The following is a 16318-nucleotide window of genomic DNA, read 5'->3' as shown; positions in this document are numbered from 1 at the left end:
CACGTGGGGGGGGGGACCAGGAGCAGATGCTCGTGCCCAGTATCTTAATTCTGCATTTTATAGTGATGTACATAATTATGACCGGGCATGTATATGCAGAGTCCGACCGTCCTTTTCTTTTCTAGGATATGTTGCCGACCTAGCGACATCGACCTGTTTATTATTTTGATTTAACTTGTTTTGCTTTCTTTACATCATTTTGCATGTCTGCACTTGTATGTGTTTTTCCTTGTTTTCTTTCTGTGATTTATCTAGGGTTTCACGATATAACATAGGCTCTTTAGGATTTAAATTTTAAAATTTCTGTAAAATGTTAAATAAAATATTCAAGATAATTAAAATTTAGGATTAAAATATTCAAGTTTTAAAAATTGCAATATTTACTTTTTTGCATATATTAATAGCGTCTCCACAATACTTAGGATCATTCTAGATAACTGCATTCATGTTTACATGTCCCGAGGAGGAGTCCCCATACTTTTCCAATCTGACTGGCCCAACATACCTTCATATATGTGGTTGTCTAGTGCGCCTATGGTGTTAGAAGGCTCCCCGACCCAGACGGGGTGTAAGTCTTTTTGTTGGAGTGTTTACAGCTTTGTAGCTGAACCTCCGCTTTCTCTTCTTTCCGGAGGCTTCCTTGCCATTTCAGTAGGTATAAGTCTCACCTCTTGAAGCTTCAGTTTATAGTCATAGGATAGAGTTTCATTCCTTTGACCTTAGGGCTACCGAGGTTTTCGTGGATGATGTAATTCACGGATTGCTTACCGGGGATCTCAGGTTGTGTTGGGTCGACTACCTTCACGACCAGGTAGACTTAGGGTCCTAGTAGCTGTGTATGACGGGTCCGTGGTACCCCGACCCAGTTACCTCTACCTTTTAGGATACTTTTCCTTGCCTTTTTGTTGAGCCCCTTTAAGCCCTGTCACTCTTTGACCTCGTTGATATCACCTTGACGGCCCGATGCCGATGAGCTGCCGCCCATTTGGGATACGACGATTTTTCCTCTGCCCTTTGCCCCGGACGTGCTTTGACGTATTGGGATATTCCCGTCAAGATGATTTAGGTTAGTCCATGGGCCCTGTGTGCTGATTAGCCACTACCCATTTGGGATGTGAGAGACTCACTCTCTACCCGATTGCTTAGCGTGAGCTTTGAAGTATTGGACCTTCCTTTGATTGCCTATACCCCAGATTTATGATAATATGAAGCGAAACTTCTTTTATCGAGAGTATTCTTAGGTATCCCCCGAGATGTAATTAACCAGTACGAACACGTTCCTCTGGGAGAATTTTGACCCCAGAACAAAAAATTGTACATACATCTGTCTCTCTGGTTATGGGTAGTCTACGTAAATACTTCTTTCGCGGGATCTTGTTTGGGCTGACATTCTTGACCTAACCTTGCAAGGTATATCGTACGTAGACTCTCCACATTTTACTTTTTCTCTTGTTTGTCACTTTGTCGTATGTCCCTTCTTATTCGATGCCTCTCCTCTTTGAATCATTTATATGGTTCATGAGAGAGATTTATTCGAATGGGGGAAGTATACGACGATCGACAAGCTGACGACTCATTTTATAATAAAAAAGATTAAAATAAAAAAGAGAAAAATGAACCCGTCATTATTACCTTATTCCAGCTCACATCCTTTTTAACTCATGAAATGAACCCTTATTTATAGAAGAGATTGTACAACATCTAAAGCTACATATTTTACCCTACTTTAATGGGGTGTTAAAAGACAGTTTAGGTATTTTACATGTAAGGGTCTATGGCTTGGCAATCTTCTGACTCGATCCGCTGAGCTTGGTGGACCTCAGTTCAGTAAAGCATGCCTGTTCGACTATGTTGAGTTGAGCTTTTCGGGCGGCCTTCGATGGACTTTGGGATGGTAGGACTGGCTCGATTGACTATACTTTATCGATCGGCTAATCTAGCCCGACTATCGACCATCAAACCCAGGAGAATAACTACTAACTTAACAATGCTAGGTTATCAGACAGAGAGTGAATTATCGTAACTTGAAATGTAAGTTTGAAAGCATGTCACCTGATATATAAGTCAAAAGCCATGCTAGGCTTGAAAGCATAGTGTGGACCCCACAACGTGACCTGGTTATTTCACATGCCTCGACTGCTGATAAGACGTCATCCGTATGGTATCTTGAGAGACTTACCCTCTGTACATATGTCCCGGCGTGTAGGTCTGTCAAAAAAGCTTGTTGTTCGCGAACAGTTCGTGTTCGGTTCGCCAATGAGTTTGTGTTCGATTCGTTCGATAAGTAAATGAGACGAACGCGAACAAATTTTTTTCGTTTGGTTAGTTAAACACCAAACATGAACATCGATGTGTTAGTTCGTGTTCGAATCATTATTGTTCGAAATATATAATAATTTAAAATAATTGTATATAAAAAATTATGATATTTTAAAAAATTTAAATTTATTAATTATAATATATAATAAATTAATAATAATATATTAATATATTATATTGACAGTGCTTGGGTAAGTCCAATTCACTTTGTTCCAAAAAAAGGAGGAGTGATTGTAGTGACAAATGAGAATAATGAATTAATTTTAAAAAGACACATCACTAGATAGCGATCTACATAGACAATAGAAAATTAAATTCTGCCACCAGGAAGGATCATTTCCCATTACACTTTTTGGACCAGATGTTGGATAGGCTGGCTGGGCACAGATATTTTTGTTTTCTCGATGGATATACCAGTTATCATAAAATATATATAACTTTAGAGGATTATGAGAAAATAACATTTACTAGTCCTTATGGAGCTTTTGCTTTTCGATAAATGCCATTTGAATTATGTAATGCAACTGCAACATTTCAAAGATGCATGATGTCAATTTTTAGTGATTTAATTGAAAAAGGGATTTAGGTTATTATGGACAATTTTTCTGTGTTTGGAACTTCATTTGAAATATGTCTAAATCATTTAGATAAAATTCTAGAACGATGTGAAAAAACTAATCTTTTATTAAACTGAGAGAAATGTCAATTTATGGTTGCAGGAGGAATTGTGCTTGGGCAAAAAATTTCAGAAAAATTAAAAATTTCAGAAAATGGCATGGAAGTAGATCCTGCAAAAATTCAGGTTATATCAAACTTGCCTCCGCTTACTCATGTAAGAAGAGTTAGGAGCTTTTTAGGGCATACTGAATTTTCCAGGAGATATATTAAAGATTTTTCAAAAATTACTAAACCTTTATGCCAACTTTTGAAAAAAGATATAAAATTTGATTTCAACCAAAATTGCCTTAAAGCCTTTGAAACTTTAAAAGAAAAATTGATCACTTCTCCTATAATTGTTTCACCTGATTGGGAGAAACCTTTTGAATGAATGTGTGATGTTAGTGATTATGCAATTGGAGTTGTATTAGAGCAGAGATATGATAAGATTTTTAAAGTTATATACTATGCTAGTAAGACTCTTAATGATGCTCAGATTAACTACACCACCACTGAAAGAGAGTTATTATCCATTGTATATGCTTTTGATAAGTTTAGGTCATATCTGATTGGAGTAAAATGTAATGTGCATACTGACCATTCAACTATTAAATATTTGATGGAATAGAAGGATGCAAAACTAAGAATAATTTGATGGGTACTTGATCTCGAAATTGCTTATATGCAACAGTATAACAATGACTTTAATTATAGTTTTCACTTATATTTCCTTATTTTACAATAGTGCCAAAAACTTGATCCTGAAGAAAATAAGAATTTAACTTTTCAATTTATATATATATTGGGATATTATGCAAGTATATATATCATTATCAAGTAATATATGACTTTTTCATTAAGACCTGAATATCGAACCCATAGGGAGAATACACAATATGCACTATTAAACAACAACTTTCTATTCTAAAAACACAATTACTTAAACTACAAATATTTTCACTGTATTAAAATTCAAATCTTTTTGGTATTTTTGATATAATGACAGAACAGTGACAATTTAAAAAGATAATATGAGTTCATGTAAAAGAAAAGTACTAAATTTGAAAAATATCATTCTCCTTATCATGAATCAGTAATAAGTATAGTAATTATGTTGTGGAAGTATGCAAAGTGTGTTGTGTCAAATAGGAGCAATTATATTCCCTTACTAGAGATACTATAAAGAACATTGGCTAATTTAAAGTTTGAATAGTTCTGAAGACCGGCTAGGCAGGGAGGATACCAGCTCTCACTCTAGAGTTTCCTTGATTCCCTCCACTTAGGGGCTAACATTTCGTATCAGGATCTAAAATAAAAAATTAAGTGGGGGCTTTAACCTGTAACTTTAAAGTCCTCTAACATTAATATTGGGGATGCCAAACTGGCTCGTCATTCGCGAAAAGTCGTGTTCATCTCGTGTTTGGCTCGTTCATTAAGAAACGAACACGAATGGTGACTTCACGAACAATGTTGAACATGAGCTTATTTCAAACAAATCAAACAAACTAATAAACGAACCGAACACGAACACAAGCTCTGTTCGTTCGTGTTCGGTTCGTTTACACCCCTACTGACGTGAACTTTAAAAGCATTGAGATGCTATTGTGAGATAACCATCCTTTATGACACCCTTTCACCAATCGTCACTTAAACATAAGTAATATTCCTTTAATCCAAAATATTCTTAGGCATCCCCCTAGAATGTAATTAACCATATGGAATACGTCCCTTGGGAGTGCTCTTGGACCCAGGACAAAAACAAATTTGTTCCTCTGGTTACTTGGGTAGATTATGTAGGTATTCTCTTATGGATATTCAGTTCCATGTGTCTCGATCTGATTCTGTTTGGACGTACATACTTAACCTATTGCACTAGATTTAACACATATAAGCTCTTGAGGTTTTTTTCTAAATTTGTATGCCTAGTCTTTGTCATATATCTCTCTTTTATGATCTCTCTTCTCTGAATTATTCCCACGATACAAGTAAGAGAGTTCTTCGGAAAAGAGAATGTTAAGATGAAGATTAAATAGGCTAGCGATTCCAAAATAAAAAAGAACAAAAAGCAACCATCTGAACGTCTTTAGTCTTATGGACCCTATCTCAGATGACTAAATCCGGTAGGATTTAGCCTTGTCTTTTGTTCGGACTGCCATGTCTAGACAACCCGGTTAAATAAACAGTCCTCTTGGTCTTTTATTGGTGGGCTCTCCTTAGTTGTACCTTCCCTTTCTTATGAATTGTTAGATCTCATCGAGATTCGTGCTGGTGCATTCCCGATATATAAATTTGCTTAGACATTTTGGCAAAAACTTAGGAGGCCAGCTTTAATGAACTAAAGATCAGCTTATAATCTTTTATTTTAAATGTTATTTTTTTCTAGTTAGTTAAGCACTGAAATTTGATAACTTGGGATTCTTTATATTATTTCCAACCAAGATGCTACACATTCAAGTACCCTATAAGATTGTTTATGCTTTAGAAATTTGCAAACCTAAATAAGATGCTACCTGTCGCTACGCTCATCGCTACTTGTATTGTCTCCGATCATCTTCTCCCACAAACCTATTATCGCCCGTCACCAAAAATCGGCATCAACATTATTGTTGACATGTGTGGCCACCCACCACCGTCTGTTGTTGTCAATTTCCTCCCCATCGCCCATAACTGTAACGTATGTTGTCATCATACATCCAACCATTTGCTTATATATTTGAAGGTTTTAGGAGCTTTAATGGCAGCCTTTCTAAGACCACGTGCCCTTGACTGACTATTTGTTTTTTTTTTTGTGGTATAAATATGGGGAAGATTTACATACTCACTACTACAAAAATTGCAGTTTACATATATATGCAATGTAAAAGGTAAATTGTAGGGGTTAGATATGCAAATGCATAGAAATTGGCTGGTATGTTTGTAAACTCCCCATAGGCTCAGGTAGCCGTTTCACAACCCATGTTTTACATGATTGAATTGTGTAAAAGTAACTTCACCATTCCTGTTATATTGGAGATGACTTCAGTTCATATGAAATAATACAGTTGCAACACAAATTTATGTTAAGGCCTTGCTTGATTAATTACTGGAATTCTTATTGATGCGTCATCAATAAATTTGTATCATATGGCATGAATCTCGAGACATGACAAATATTGTGATAATCTTTTTAGTAATAAAAGTTCAAATTTTGATTATAATTCATCCAAAATTTTGATTTCAACACACTTACAATCAAACAAATTGGCTAGATGAGATGGATGCAATGATATCAAAATTGATCTAATCCGAGTTATTTGAAAGTTTTCGGTATATAATTGAAGGTTAAACAGATTTTAAATCTGATAAACTTATAATCAATACACTTACAATCAAACAATTTAGTTTAAAAGTAGAAATCATTGTCAATCAATAAGAAATCTCGATTAAAACCAAAAGTAGTCTAAAATAAAAGATAAAAACTTATCTCAAATTCTCTACCAAACTCTTGAAGTTTCTTTGAATCTATTCTCTTTTACAACGCTCTCAAAATAAACTAAAAACAAAAAGGATAAAGTAAATTTTTGTGGTGCTTGAAAATCTCTCCAAAACTATCTCTTCAAACTCCTTAGAATTCCTCTTCTTCTAACTCTTTTCAGAATTTTCAAGCACCCCTTTCAAATGTCTCAACTTCCTTCTTTTATAAATCTCCAAAAGGTGCCTTAGAAACTCTTCAAAATGTGTCAACTTTCGATGAATCCTCCAAAGGATGCCTCCTTTCACAAGTCTTTTAATAATATTTTCGTTCTTATTGGTCATAATCACCCTCTTAAGCCAATAGGTGTCTCAAATACCTCTTCAAAATTCGGCCAAATGAAGAAGAACGTCAAATAACTGCCTTTGGCGCTTAAGCGCAAGGCCTCTGGTGCTTAGGCATGGTCTTGTCTGTTTCACCGGCGCTTAGGCGCCAAAACACTTTAGCATAATTTTCACCTTTAGCACAATTTTCACCTCTTTGCTCCAAATTTGTTCCTTTTTCAGTCCTTTTAGCTTTATTCACATTTTTACTTGTACTTGAAAGAAAAACACACAAAAACATTCCATTAAGGCACAATATTTCAAAAATAGGTATAAAAATGTGTCGAAAAAATACTATATATTTTAGGTGTATTAGGCATCTATTTCTTTTAGCTATTGGATGTATGACCGTTACTTATCCTTAAATGACACTTCAATCTTTAAAAACTAAATAAGTATGATATGTATATGAGTTTCTTTAGGAGTTACTAAAATTTAGATTTAGAAATATAGTAGTCCAATGTAAGAAAAAATAATTAATAAATGAGACCAACTTAAAGAAACCAACTTAGAGTTTACAAATTTTTAATGTTAAGAAAGATGAAAACATGAGTTTTTATCTAATTTAGAAATATTTTAGATTCTCCAAATTTAGAATTTAGTTCCTTTATTATCTCCACTTAAAAAATTTTATTAAGAATAATTTTACTTACTATATTATATCCATAAGCTTAAGAGTTTCTTAAGTCTTATACTTTAAAAAGATCAAATGTGAAACTAATTTTTTATTAGGCACTAATCCTCAAGCTTCTCCTCCCTTACATTTTTTTTCTTTCTTTTCTTTTCCTTTTTTTTCTTTTTCTTTTACTTTTTGAGGTAAGGATTGTTATATCTAGATAGACCTTTAATGGTTTTGAATTCCTCTTCTCCTTTGCTAAAGCAAAGTCCTGGTATAAATCTTTTACATATAAATATAATAATAGCTTTAAAAATTATTTTTAATAAAAGAAATTTAAGTATTAAAAATAAAAGTCTAAATTTTTTAATTTTTCAAAAATACAATTTTTCTTACTAAAGATAGTTACACTATATTTAGTATTTTCTACACTAAAAACTTTTAACTGAAAGTTATTCTTCATTACTCAAAATTTTAACTAAATTCTCTTACTCATTTCTAAAATCAAATATTACTTCCCTAATATAACTTCATATACATGATCATTTTTATTTTCAAATCAAAGTCACTTGTAGCACATTTCAGAACTAATAAAATTCAAGTTTTGAAAATATTTTTCATCCCCCCAAAACATAAACTTTTAATAAGATTAAATTGTTTAACATTAGATATATATAAACAGGAATGAAAATAAAAAAATTAAAAATAACATAGTAACATGAATTTTAATATCCTAATTATACAAGTATAAAATTAAAGACATGAGTAAAATTAATTTTTGATCAAATTTTCTTCATTTTCATTTTAGTTTAACGTGTAGAGATTCAATAGACTTCTAAGTAGTGGGTATAAACATAAAAATAAACTAACAACTAACTTTGATATCACAGTCTCAATATAAAAACAAACACACTAATACGATAAGAGAAAAATACAGGATAGCAGTTTTTTTTTAAGTTTAAAATTTAAAACTAAAGTTAGCAAGATTTTCAACTTTTCGCAAGACATAGAATTAAGTTCAATCCTTAACTAACTAACACAGTTCTAAACACACAACAACATTTACTACCCTAACATTATAAAAAATAATAATAACAAAGCATAGCATCACAATACAATTAAAAATAAAAATCTCACACATCACAATGTTTGAACAAGCACACAAACATACATGTCTCAAGTCAATCACAAATCTCACTTAAACATAAAAGTCCAAACCACATCACATAGTTCAAATCAACACACATATGGAAATGTAGCAAGCCCAAACCATATAGTTCATATCATATTACAATCATAAAAATAAATCTCTTAGTTCTACTCCTCATCCTCTAAATCACCGCTATCCCAAACTTCTGTAGGCTCATAATCAGGGTATCTAAGATATGGAGGAAATTGCACTCCTTGGTTACCCCTAATGAGGCTCTCCAAAGATGAGTGAAATTTCTCTTCATAATCATCTTTTCTCTTATTATACCTATCAGTGTGATCTGGAAAATGCTCTAAATTTTGTACCCTATCAGCGGTAAAATTGATATTATCCATCATCCTCTGCAATAACTCATTTTGGGTATGAGTAGACTCACCTTGAGATGTAGAAGCATGTGAAGTAGATGGTTTAGATGAAGAAGCAACAGAGGTAGATGCAACAGACATTTCCATTCCATATCACCTGAAAAATCCTCCTCTCCAATCAAAATTCAAATGCTCAGATTAAGTCTTCGAATCCACCTTTGTGATGCTCTTTATACTTCCTCCCAGCTATCTTATTTTACCTTAGCCTTCTCACGTAAGGAAAAGATCAAGAAAGTAAATCTCAGACCTGCTGTAGTAATGGCAGTGGCAGAACTGATGATAGTCTGATATATTAAAGTTCCAATGTTGATGAGCTTTCCTTCCTGGATACAATAATTTAACGTTGCTCTCTCTAGTAACTTCACTGAGATGATTTTTTGGTAGCAGACGAGCAAAAATAAAATAGTGCCATGCCTTCGAAGGTGCACTTAACTTTGACGTGGAAAATTTCATTTGTGATCTTCTAGAGTCCTGTGATCTTCTAGAGTCCTCTTCCAACAATCAAATATGAAATAATCTCATCTGTCTCCATCTTAGATAGACTATAATTTGCATAAAAACATAAAGTATTCGGTGGCAAATGGTAGAACAAATTGACTACCTCAGGTGAAAAAGGTACCAACTTTCCTGGAACCATGAATCTATCTTCTTCAGCCTAAGGGAGGTTAGCATAGAACTCCGTAACAACAAAAATAACTGCAACAGTAGAAAAACAATAGAATCGTTCCCACTTTTGACGAACGATCAGATCTTTCACAGATCCACCTAGATTCTTAAAACAACGCTCTTGAATAAGCTTTCATGATTGTAACGTATCACTGCACCTATCTTGAGCCTTCAAACTAAAAAAATTGTACGAATCATAAGGGCTCTTTCCTTTACTCCTCTTCATTCTTGGTGTTATTCTACAATTTTATAAAATTCCAAAATAACTTCAAAAATCAAGTCTAAACTACTAAACTAAACTTCCAAAAGCATAAACTACACTTCTTATGCAACTTCCATTGATTTTTCCTCATTTTTCACCATGAATAGTGAATTTTCAAATTTCTCCAAATGTACTCAAAACATGTGATGAAAATAAAAAATTTTTGCATAGAATTAAAGCTCTTACCTTAAGAAATCTAAATTTAGCAATTTTTTCTTGATTCTCCCAAGAAATCTCCACTTAATGGCTTGCCCTAGCTCTCAAAAATAGCAATTTCGAGAGGTTGAAGGTAACAGGAGGATAAAAATGGCAATTTTTGGCTCAAATTTTCACTTTTAATAGTTCACAAACTGGTTTTCATGAATTGGGCGGATAAGTAGCGCTTAAGCGCCTGCCTCTTGGGTTAGCTTGCGCTTAAGCGCGATATGTGGCGCTTAGGCGCTAGTGCATGATTTTTGAAATTTTTAAATTTAAGTAAAATGCACTATTCGCCAAAGTATACCACCCCTAAATAATCTCATAACACTTAAATGACTATTTTCATCTCCTATAACTCTCCTCTCTCTCAAAATTCTCTTTATAACTCAATTCAATTCAAGGCTAAAAATAACGCAAATTTTCACACAAACAAATATATATATTCTTTCACAAACAATAATAAGTACATATAACACATAATTCTCACTTCAAAAAGTCTTCGATGAGAAAATTTTCCAAATACAAACACCTAACAAACATACACCTTTAAACTCATAAGAAGTCATAAACACTAAAAACAAACACTAACATATAAACATAACAACTCCAAACAAACAAACTCAAATATAAAACTTAATTCCCCTCTTCATTTGATGGGACAAACTCTAGTCTTTCAGTAGTCTCTTCTGGGGCATTTGGAATATAAAGATGATAAAACGGACAGTGGTGACGTGCGCTGATACTATCTTCTTCAATCCATTTCTGCTTAAGAAACATCTCCTTATTTGCTTCCTTTATATAACTAGTATAACTAAATTGTATTTTCAATTTCCATCCAATATGTTCAAGATATGCATGAATCTCAATTTCCTTAGTCTCAAGTAAAGCCATGGTAGTCTCAATTTTGTTGATATTTTCTGATATTCCTTCGATACTAATGGCTAAAAAACCATTATACATCTCTTGTGCACTTTGACTAATGAATCTCTTCCTCATGGTCTCTTCCTTCTTCTTAAAATCCATCTTCCATGAAGACATTTTCTCTAAATCTCTCTTTCTTTTATAGACTTTAGTGCTAAAAAAGATCTGACACAAAATTCCTTCACTAAACCATTTTATTTATAAGCCTAAATCCTTCAAATAACTTCTGGGCATGTCTAGGAACTACCTTGGCACGTTTTTACAAACTAATTGGTGGTTAAACCTTATAGATTCAAAATTTTGCACATGTGTTTTTAACTTCTGCGCTTAAGCGCCGAATATTGGCGCTTAAGTGTTAGTGCACATTTTTGCAACAATCAACTTATCGTCCAAATTCTCATTCTAACATGTCTAGATCACTAAATAAAGTCTTAAAATATATACTAAAACATAACAGCTAAAAAATACTCCCCAATTTTTCTTAATCACACAAAAATGATAATCAAAGCAAAACACACTGATAGCTATGGGTTGTTGATCCCGAAACTGCTTATATGGAACAATATAATAACAATTCTGATTATATTTTTCACTTATAGTTCCGTATTTCGCAACAAAACCAAAAACTTGATTTTCAAGAAAAATAAGAATTTAACTTCTAATTTATATATATTGGGATATTACACAAGTATGTGTATCGTTATCAAGTAATATAAGAATTTTTTATTAAGACTTGAATATCGAACCCACAGGGAAGATATGTAATTTGCACTTTTTGGAAAACATTCTATTTTAAAAGGACAATTGTTTAAACTAAAGACGTTTTCGCAGTAAATAAAGTTTAAATATTTTGGGTAATTTTAATATTTTGACCAAAATAGAACAAACTTAAAAAGATAACTTGAGTTTTTGTAGAAGAAAATCACTAAATATGAAAAAATCTTTCTCCTTATCATAAATCAGGATAAGTATAGGAATTTTTTTGTGAAAGTATGCAAATTGTCTTGTGTCAAATAACAGCTTACTAGAGATGCTATAAAAAATATTGGCTAATTTAAAGTTTGAATAGTTCTGAAGACCGGCTAGGCAGGAACATACTAGCACTCACTCTAGAGATCCCTCTATTTCCTCCACCTAGTGGCTAACATCTCGTATCAAAACCTAAAACAATAAACCAATTTGGGGGCTTTAACTTTTCACTTTAAAGTTCTCTAACTTTATACCCTTCAATGAATATTTCCCTATTTATTTTCACTCAATCATGTGAACTACATTCTCATTCATACATGATTCTTTCCAATTGTTGGCTGAGACAATACCAGCTCGGTTCTTACATGTTCTCACAACAAATTTAAACATATGGATTTGCCAAATCAAGAAGTAAATGAAGTCCATGGATTTAAATCATCACAACTTCTTCCAACTCCAACATTAAAGATCAATATTATCCACAACTTCCATCCAACACTTAATTACTTATCATTTTAAGAAGAAATATAAATAAAACTACTCAGAATCCATGATGAAAATAAAACCACATTTTAGTTTAAAAGTGGAAATCATTGTCAAACCAACAACAAGTCTCAATTAATACCAAAAGTAGTCTAAAACAAAAGATAAAAACTTATCTCAATTCCTCCACCAAACTCTTGAAGTTCATTTGAATCTATTCTCTTTTACAACACTCTCAATATAAAACTAAAATAAAAAAGAATAAATATGTGGTGCCTGAAAATCTCTCCAACTAACTCCCCAATTTTAGAACTTTCAAAACTTTCCCAGTACTTTCAGGACCACACATTTTTTCAGACCTTTTCAAGACTCTTCTCAAAGTCTTCTCTTCCTTATTTTATAATTTTCCAAGAGGTGCCTTGGTATCTCTTCAAAATATGTCTTGATTGGATGTATTTCCCTAAGAGATGCATCATTTCATAATAATTTTCGTCCATGGTGGTTGTAACCACCTATTAAGCCAATAAGTGTCTCAAAAACTTCTTCAAAATTTGCAAAAACCAAATTTACTCATCCAATAACTGCCACTGGTGCTTAAGCGCGATACCTGCCACTGGTGCTTAAGCGCGGGGTCTCTGGCACTTCAGAATAGCATTCTCTGTTAAACCAGTGCTTAAGCGTCGGATCTGGTGCTTAAGCGCCAAAACACTTTTGCACTTTTTTCACCTATTTGCTCGAAATTTGATCCTGAAATTTGATCCTTTTTTTTTGCTCCAAATTTGATGCTTTTTCACTCCTTTAAACAATTTTCACCATTTTTACTTGTATATGGAAAAAAAACACAAAAATACCTTCCAAAAAAAACATTTCAGGAAACGACCATTAAATCCACTACCTCTACATCACAAAGACACAATGAATGAATTTACATATTTTAGGCGTATCAAAATCTCCTAAACTTAAAATGTTACTTATCCGCAAGTGACACTTCAATCTTTAAAAACTAAATATATATGATATGTATATGAGTTTCTTTAGAAGTTACTAAAATTTAGATGTTACTGTTACTAAAATTTAGATTTAGAAATACAGTAGTCCAATTTAGAAAAAATATTCAGTAAATAAGACCAACTTAATGTTTAGAAATTTTAATGTTAAGAAAAATGAAAATATGAGTTCTTATCTAATTTAGAAATATTGTAAGTCATCCAAATTGAGAATTTAATTCTTTTATTATCTATACTTAAAAAGACTTATTAAGAATAATTTTAGTTACTATATTATATTTATAAGCTTAAGATTTTCTCAAGATTTATACTTTAAAAAGATTAAATGTATAACCAATTTTTGATTAGGCACGAATCCTCAAGCTTCTCCTCCCTCACTTTTTCTTCTTCTACTCTTTTTTTTTTCTTTTTCCATTTTTTTTCTTTTCATTTTCTTTTATTTTTCTTTTTTTAGGTAAGGATTACTATATCTGGATAAGCCTTTAATAATTTTGAATTCTACTTTTCCTTTCCTAAAGCAAAGTCTTGATACTAAACTTTTACTTATAAATATATTAATAGCATTGAAAATTATTTTTAATAAAAGAAATTTAATTTCTAAAAATAAAAGTCTAAATTTCTAAAATTTTCAAAAATACAATGTTTCATACTAAAGATAATTACTTATATTAATCATTTTCTACACTAAAAACTTTTAACTTAAAGTTTTTCTTCATTACTCAAAATTTCAACTAAATTCTCTTACATATTTCTAAAATCAAATTTTACTTCCCTAATATAACTTCATATACATGATCAAATTTTCTTTTCAAATCAAATTCACTTATAGTTCATTTGAGAATAAATAAAATTCAAGTTTTAAGAATATTTTTCATACCCCCCAAACTTAAACTTTTAATAGATTAAACAGTTTAGCAACAAATATATATAAGCAGGAATAAAATTTAAAATTAACTGCTAATAAAAATTTTTATACCCTAATGATACAAGTATAAAACTAAAAATAAGAGTAAAATTAATTTTGATCAAATTTTCTAATATTTTCATTTCAATTCAATATGTAGAGATTCAATAGACTTCTAAACAGTGGGTATAAACATAAAAGTAATACCTTGCCTTCACAATCTCAAAAAAAAAAAAAAAACTCACAAACATGATAAAGGAAAAATACAGGGTAGCAGTTTCTGAAATTTAATATTTAAGACCTAAGTTAGCAAGATTTTCATCTTTTCAAAAGACATAGAATTAAGTGAAGTTCTAAACTAATTAAATCACATAACTCACAATAGTTACTTCCCTAGAATTTTAAAACAAACTACTAAAAAGCACAAACATCACAATAACAATAAAATACAAAAGTCCAAAACATGATACATAGTACATATCATCACAAAGATGCAAATGTAGCAGTATCACACCACATAGTCCACAACATAAAAATGAACAACATATCACAAATCTCATGTCCAAAGCACATAGTCTAACACATATTACAAACATAAAAATCTCTCAATTATACTCCTCATCTATTAAATCACCGTTATACCACTTTTCTGCAAGCTCATAATCAGGATATCGAGGATATGGAGGAAATTGCACTCCTAGTTCACCTCTAATCAGGCTCTCCAAAGATGAGTGGTTTCTCTTCATAATCACTCTTTCTCCTACTATACCTATCAGCATGCTCTGCAAAACACTCTAAATTCTGAACTTTATCATCGGTAAAATTAATATGATCCATCATCCTCTGTAATAATTGATCTTGGGTCTCAGTAGACTCACCTCTAGATGTAGAAGCACGTGAGGCAGATGGTCTATATGTAGAAGAAGTAGAGGTAGAAGCAACACACTTCTCCATTCCATAACTCTTAGAAAATCCTCATCTCTAGACAAAAATAGAATTCTCAGAATAAGTCTTCACATTCACCTTAGTGATGGGCTTTAGAGGTAACAACACTTCCTCCCAGCTATCATATTTAACTCCAACCTGCTCAAACAAGGAAAAGATTAATGAAGCAAATTCCAGACCTGCAGCAGTAACGGCAGTGGCAAGACCGACGAAAATGATAAATCAAAGCTCCTATGTTAATGAGCTTTCCTTCATGGATACAATAATTTAACGTCACTCTCTCTAGTCACTTCACTGAGATAATTTATTGGTAGCAGATGAGCAAAAATAAAATAGTGTCAGGCCTTTGAAGGTGCACATAACTTTGAAGTTGGGAAGTTGATTCTCCTCTCATTAGCGATCTTCTAAATTCCTCTTCCAATAGTTAAGTAAGAAATAATGTCATCTAACTCCTCTGCATTCGGACTATAATTTGCATAAAAACATAATGTATCAGGTGACAGATGATAAAATAAGTTGATTACCTCCGGTGAAAGATTACCTCCGGTGAAACAAACCAAGACTCTATTGTAAACTTCCCCCAAACCAAGACTCTATTGTCTTCAGCCTCAGTGAGGTTTGCCTAGAACTCCCTAACAACAGAAACAACTGCCACAATAGAGAAACAACAGAATCGTTCCCACTGTCGGTGAACAATCAAATCCTCTATGTCACCTCCTGGATTCATAAAACACTACTTCTGAATCAATTTTTGTGATTGCAATGCATCACTGTACTGATCCCGAGCCTTCGAACTAACAAATTTACTCGAATTGAAAGGCCTCTTTCCTTTGCTCCTCTTCATTCTTTGTGCCATTCTACAAATTTTATAAATTCTAAAAATAACTTCAAAAATTAAGTCTAAATTACTAAACCAAACTTCCAAATTATAAACTACACTTCCCATGCAATTTCCATAGATT

This window comes from Phalaenopsis equestris, unplaced genomic scaffold (assembly GCF_001263595.1).
Source record: "Phalaenopsis equestris unplaced genomic scaffold, ASM126359v1 Scaffold000598, whole genome shotgun sequence".
NCBI classification, from domain to species: domain Eukaryota; kingdom Viridiplantae; phylum Streptophyta; class Magnoliopsida; order Asparagales; family Orchidaceae; genus Phalaenopsis; species Phalaenopsis equestris.
This window is presented reverse-complemented; position numbering follows the sequence as displayed.